Consider the following 6,193-nt stretch of genomic DNA (forward strand, 5'->3'; position numbering starts at 1 on the left):
AACTCCGACCCAGATCATGACACTCACTCTGTATAATGGGTTTCCACAACATGGAATTTCTAGCCCAATTTTTGCTAGAATGTCGAGCCCTATTGGTGATCAATAAGAACCCTTCTAAGTGGTTTTGTTACTATTTAGAGGAGAAAAATCACCAATCAGCCCCAGATTGGTGATAGATGTTTGTGAAGTTTTAGGATGGCAAATTATTGGACAATGGCAGAAGCAATGCTTGCCAATAAGTGAGGGAAAGGAAGACCTATAGGGCTGACAAAGAGGCGTGGATCACAAGCTACAAAGCATAAAATTTGGCTCAGTTCCAGGATGAGGGATGAAGTCCACACTTTTACTTTAGTTTTGAATGAAATTTCATAAATGCTCTAATCCTCATGTAATATAAAACTTTAAATTGTAACAAAACTTTTCAGGCTTTTTTCATGCAAAGTTACCCCTGTCAAGTACTGTTGATCAGTGGTAGTCTTAGCTCAGAGAATGCTCAAACCAGAGGCAGAAGTGCTCAGCATATGTTCTGTCTTTGTGATTTTTGATGTACAGACCAGAAACTTTCTTTTGAGCCTCTACACTGCTCTGCATGTGTTTGAGCAAACGCTGAGTTCTTCTGTTCCTTGGTTCAAGCAGTTGGTGCTGGTCTCGGGATCATGACCTTCACCAATCTTGTTTAATTGAAAGCAGCTACAGTACATGAAAACATTTTAAAGTTTCGTTAAACTTTAAATATTTTGATTCATGCGTAACCTAATATACTAATTGATTTATTCAACACTAGTGAATAAATGTAAATTTCTGAGGGAATGACAAATCGGTATTAATGTACACATCAAAGATCTTCAAAAAAAATTTTTTCTTTACATCACATAATTATAGTACTTTTGTTGGGAAATCCTTGTGTAAAGCATTTTCTTAAATTAAAAATGTTATGTTCTTCCAGAATGAACAGGAGTGATTAATGTGTTCAAATATTTTTTCTTTCTGGCACAGAGAGGTTTCTTTCACGCCTGTTATAGCCTGTTTATATCTGTTTACTAGATTAAATGCGATCTGTCTTGATTCTGTAGTCTGATCTCGAGGTCTCATTCTGAAATTACAAGGCTGCATGATTATACTTGCATATTCCCTAGTGTATGTTTTTATAATTCTTCTCCCCCTTTTCTATGCCAGTAGCTGCCCCCACATTGTCTTACTCTTCTAGCTTCATATTGGGTATATTCAAGACCAATGACAGGCTGGACGGGGTAAATGATATTTCAGGCACCTGAAAATCACTGCAATCAAAATTTGCACCTTATTAATGCAAAGAAATAAAATTGGATTTCACAATCTTTTCTTATACCTGCTTTTATTTTTAGTTTTTTAGTTTTCCCATTTCCTGAATCCTTTGATGTTGCAGGTTTATCATATTTTGGGGCACAAATAGTGTTGCCTTACATTTATCAGCACTAAATCTCATGTGCCATGTTGCTGTCTATTCATTCAGATTTTCCAGGTATTTTCCTTTGCAGTACCTGTGACATTTTCTGATGTCTAATGTGACAATCTACAGATGTATTCTCCTTACATTTCACCTTGACTCAAAATATTGCTAGATTGGCACGAGCTGACTTGCTTTTAAAAAAAAAAAGGCTGTTCCATTACTCTGGTGTTATGAGAAAAATAAATGCAAATTTGTAAAGCCACAAATACATTTATTTCTGTTTATCTCGATCCAAAAGAAGATGTAAGAAGGGACATATCTAGAATTTTTCATTAGAAAAATATGCCCATGAAATTTTTCATATGAATTAAGTGTCAGTCCTCTGCACTACTGGTTTACATCTGTAATTTAGGATTAAAGGGCAACTCCAGGGGTAAATTTGCTTTTTCATTTACAGTGGCATATAGAAGCTTCGGTACCCTTGGTCAAAATTACTGTTACAGTGGGGAAAATAAGTACCGTATTTTCTGGTGTATAAGACAACTGGACATATAAAATATGGAATTTGGGATATGCCCACCGTGTAAGACGGGGGTCATTTTATACGCCCAGTCATCTTATACGGCGTGTGGTTCCCAGGGTCTGGAGGAGAGGAGACTCTCCTTCAGGCCCTGGGATCCATATTCATGTAAAAAATAAAGAATAAAAATAAAAAATATGGATATACTCACTCCTCCGACGGACCCTGGCTCTCAGCGCTGCTAGCATCTGCCTCCGTTCCTAAGAATGCAGAAAGTGAAGGACCTTCGATGACGTCGCAGTCACGTGAGCGCTCAGGTGACCGGTCATCGAAGGTCATATTTTGGGTCCAGGACCCATGGAAGCACATTTGTGCGAAACGGCCGTCGTCCCGTCTCCTGTCCCTGCACCCCTCACTTTTACCTGCCGCCTCTCCACAGATGTCTAATGCAGCATAAAGCGAATTAAAGGACATTGTTTTTCAGCAATCTTGGGGTGAGTGCCACATCTTTTATGCTTACATAGTGTGTAACTCTATTGTTCTGCATGGATGCATCAATTGTTGTGTTTTAAGTCTGATGGAAAGCCGGTCCCATATGTTCTATAGCCTGTGAAGATTGCTAGTTACCTGGTGCCACTCAGTTCGGAATATTGTTTGTTTGGCATATCATTGGTGCAGCCTGTGCAACCACACGGGCCCAGGAGGTAGGGGTGTGGCATTTCCACCACCAAAACTGGTAGAATTGTGCATTACTATAAGCTATTGGACTGGAAGGCGCACCGTATACTGTTCTTGAGCAGCGGCCCTTTTATCTCTGTTGTCTTCAAGCATTGCCTATCTATACAAATTTGAATTGGCTCTATTTACTGAGAGTAGGCAAGAAACACTCAGAAGATTTTAGAGTAAATCTGACATCTCTTTCTAACTCTTTAAAGAAGGATTGCGTGAGGTTGTCCAACCAAGGATAGAGAGTAAGCAATCATAAAAGATGCAAGAAATATGTAAACCTTACATTTGAATTTTGCATTACTGTTATATATTTTATACATATGAAAGTTGTGTTATTTCTATATTTACTATACATATAATTATGATGTTCCTAGAACATTTTAATAAAATGGTGTAATCCCATCTGCAAACAACAAGGCTTCCATCTGGTTTCTACTCTAATTAAAAGCAGTCAGCAGATCCATATGTAGGGGGGTATGCACGCGGCTGGTTTGAGCCCTGCATTCCTGTGCATGCCTACCTAATGAAACCGGATATGTTTTGTATTTGCTCTGTGCCCTGTGTAGTTTATGATAGTTGACACTGATTAATATGATAATGGCTGACACTGTTCTGATATCTGTGTGTTAGGGACAGGAATAGGGACAGTCAGTGGCAGTGGTAGGTCAGCATTGGTGAGGGTTATGGCAGTGTAGTTGTGGGTTATGCCTCTTTCACATTTCCGTCTTTGAGCTCCCGCCGAAATTCGTCGATTTTTGAAAAAACAGGTTTCAGCAAATTTTTCTGTTGGATCCTGTTTTTTCCCATAGACTTATATTAGGCTACTTTCACACTAGCGTCGTTTGGGATATGTCGCAATGTGTCGTTTTGGGTAAAAAAACGCATCCTGCAAAGTTGTCTGCAGGATGCGGTTTTTCACCATAGACTAACATTAGTGACGCATTGTGGCGCATTGCCACACGTCGCAACCGTCGTGCGACGGTTGTGTCGTGTTGTGGCGGACCGTCCGAACAAAAAAACGCCCCCACCTCCCCGCAACTCAGAATGGAGCAGCGGATGCGCAGGAAAAATGCATCCGCTGCTCCCGTTGTGCGGCGCTTCCACAGTATGCGTCGGTACGTCGGCCCGATGCACTGCGACGGGACAAGTACGACGTTAGTGTGAAAGTAGCCTTAGCATCGGATTGTGATGAATGGCCATCCGTTTAATCCGTCGTGCAATGAATCCATCGGAAAATTGCTGTCCGTCGGGCAGAGAAAACGTTCAGAGGAACGTTTTTTCTGTACGTCGGAAAATCACTCAGCGACGGTTCCAGCGCTGCCCATCATTGGCTATAATTGGACGCAGGATCCGTCGCTGACTGTCAAAAGCAGGAATCCAGGGACGGGTTCCGTCTTTTGAAACTGAGCATGCGTGGAAGAATTTCCAGTCAGGGAAATTCTCTTTCGCTCACTCTCTCTCTCTTTTTACTATTGATGCTGCCTATGCAGCATCAATAGTAACAAGATATAATGTTAAAAAAAAAAATTGCGATATTCTTACCTTCCAGCGTCCCGCGCAGACTTCCTGATGCGCGCAATGCTTCCGGCAGCTAGCGTTCCCAGTGATGCATTGCGAAATGACTCGATGATGTCGCGGTCTCGCGAGATAGCGACGTCATCAGAGGTCATTGCACGCAAGGCATTACTGGGAACGCCAGCTGCTGGGAGCATCGCGAGCATCGGTAATGCTGCGCGGGGCGCGGGAAGGTAAGAATATTACAATGTTTTATTTTTTTATTATTTTTAACCTGGGTTGTGTTGTGCGCATACACAACAGGTGCACATAGCCTCGACGGGTCCATCAGAAAAATGGGCCCAGTGCAACCATTTTTTACAATCTGCACAGGATCCGTCATTTCAACATTTTGAAAGAAGCCTTAGTGTTAAGGGGGCACTGTAGAGTAGGAGATTAGATTGTGTTGAAAACTGGTTTCAGTCAGAGTAGTGACAGTTGAGAAGGGGGGGAGCCAGAGCAGTGGCAGAGAGAGGGCCTTCCTGAGGTAATTTTCAGGTAGTGGGAGGAGCTAAAGCAGAGTGAGAGGAATTGTTCTAGAAGGAGTGGTAGTAGTTGTGTGGTGAGTTACAGTTGAAAGAGACAGAAGAAGCACTGAGGGAAGCAGGTCTGGAGATGTTAGATCTTAAAGCATGTGAAAAGCGAGGCAGTCTGGTAGGATTGGTGGCTTGTCTATGGTTACCTCCCGTGACGTCCGGGACTTATGGTCCGAACAGGAATTGCAGAGGCAACCTGATTTTTTGCCCAGGAAGGGGAAAGTGAACGGGGAGCACCTAGTATCAGAAAGCTGGAATTCCCAGGGGACTGCGGGTCTGGAAGCCACGGTGCTAGAAGATAAGCTGAAAGAAAAGACCAGGGAAAGTGCAGGAGGAAAAGTTCTTATGTCTTTTGAAGATTTTTGGATTAAGTCTGTTATGACTATGCATGAATTGAGTAAAGTTTTACTGAAAATGAATCTGGACTTTAATAACATTTGGGTGTGTCTGCGACGGATTATAGCCCTGTGTGCTGACTCACAGGTGGGTGAACAACCTGACACACATAGCACACCACAAAATGGACATGATATTTCTGTAGCGGAGTGTCGGGGTGTGATGAGGAAGCAGCAGCAATCCCTCGGTACGGCAACCACTCTGGCCCCCGTTACACGTACAAAGTGATATAGGCATGCAGATGCACTGCAAAAGCAAACAATCACAAAAGAAGCAAAAGCACTACATTTTGTTACAGAAAATTGAGGAGGTACAATATTTTTTACACCGTGTTCACACATTGCAGCAGTTTAGTGTCTTTTGCTGTGCTATTTTAAAATAATGGCAAAACCGCAATGCCTAAGCCATGATTTTTAAAATTTGTGGGGAAAAAAAGCCCACACCACAGTCAGAGTCTAAACATGGCATTTGTCATGTATGGTTGCTAGTATAACAATAGGTTCAGGTTATTAATAATACAGCACATGGCTACAAGGAAAATAATGAACTCTTAAATATGCAGACAATTTTCATACCTTTTTACTTTCAAATGCCTGAAACTTAATTGAAAAATACAGTATTTAACTACTGTAAGTAAAGATATTACTAAAGTACTTCAAGGGAACCTAAGACCAGGAAAAACACTGTTAACCTGCAGATATCGGGTTAATGATCTTTATTGTCCCCGCCAGCATTTGTTATTCAGTCATAGGGACAGGGCACCGCCTGTTCAGCCACGTTCTGAGTATACAGACCGGCCGCTGAAACCGTGCCCCGGCCCTGACTGACACTGGCTCTACATTGCGGCTCACTGTCAGTCAGGGACCAAGGGGCTCGGTTACAGCGACCGTTCAGTCGTGCTCTGACTATACAGAACGGTCGTTGACACCTCCCCCATAACTGAATACTGAATGCTGGAGGGGAGAATAAAGATCCTTTCTCCCCACTGTATTCGGCTATGTGCAGGCACCAGACAGCATTATAACCCTG

Source organism: Ranitomeya imitator, chromosome 2 (genome assembly GCF_032444005.1).
Source record: "Ranitomeya imitator isolate aRanImi1 chromosome 2, aRanImi1.pri, whole genome shotgun sequence".
NCBI classification, from domain to species: domain Eukaryota; kingdom Metazoa; phylum Chordata; class Amphibia; order Anura; family Dendrobatidae; genus Ranitomeya; species Ranitomeya imitator.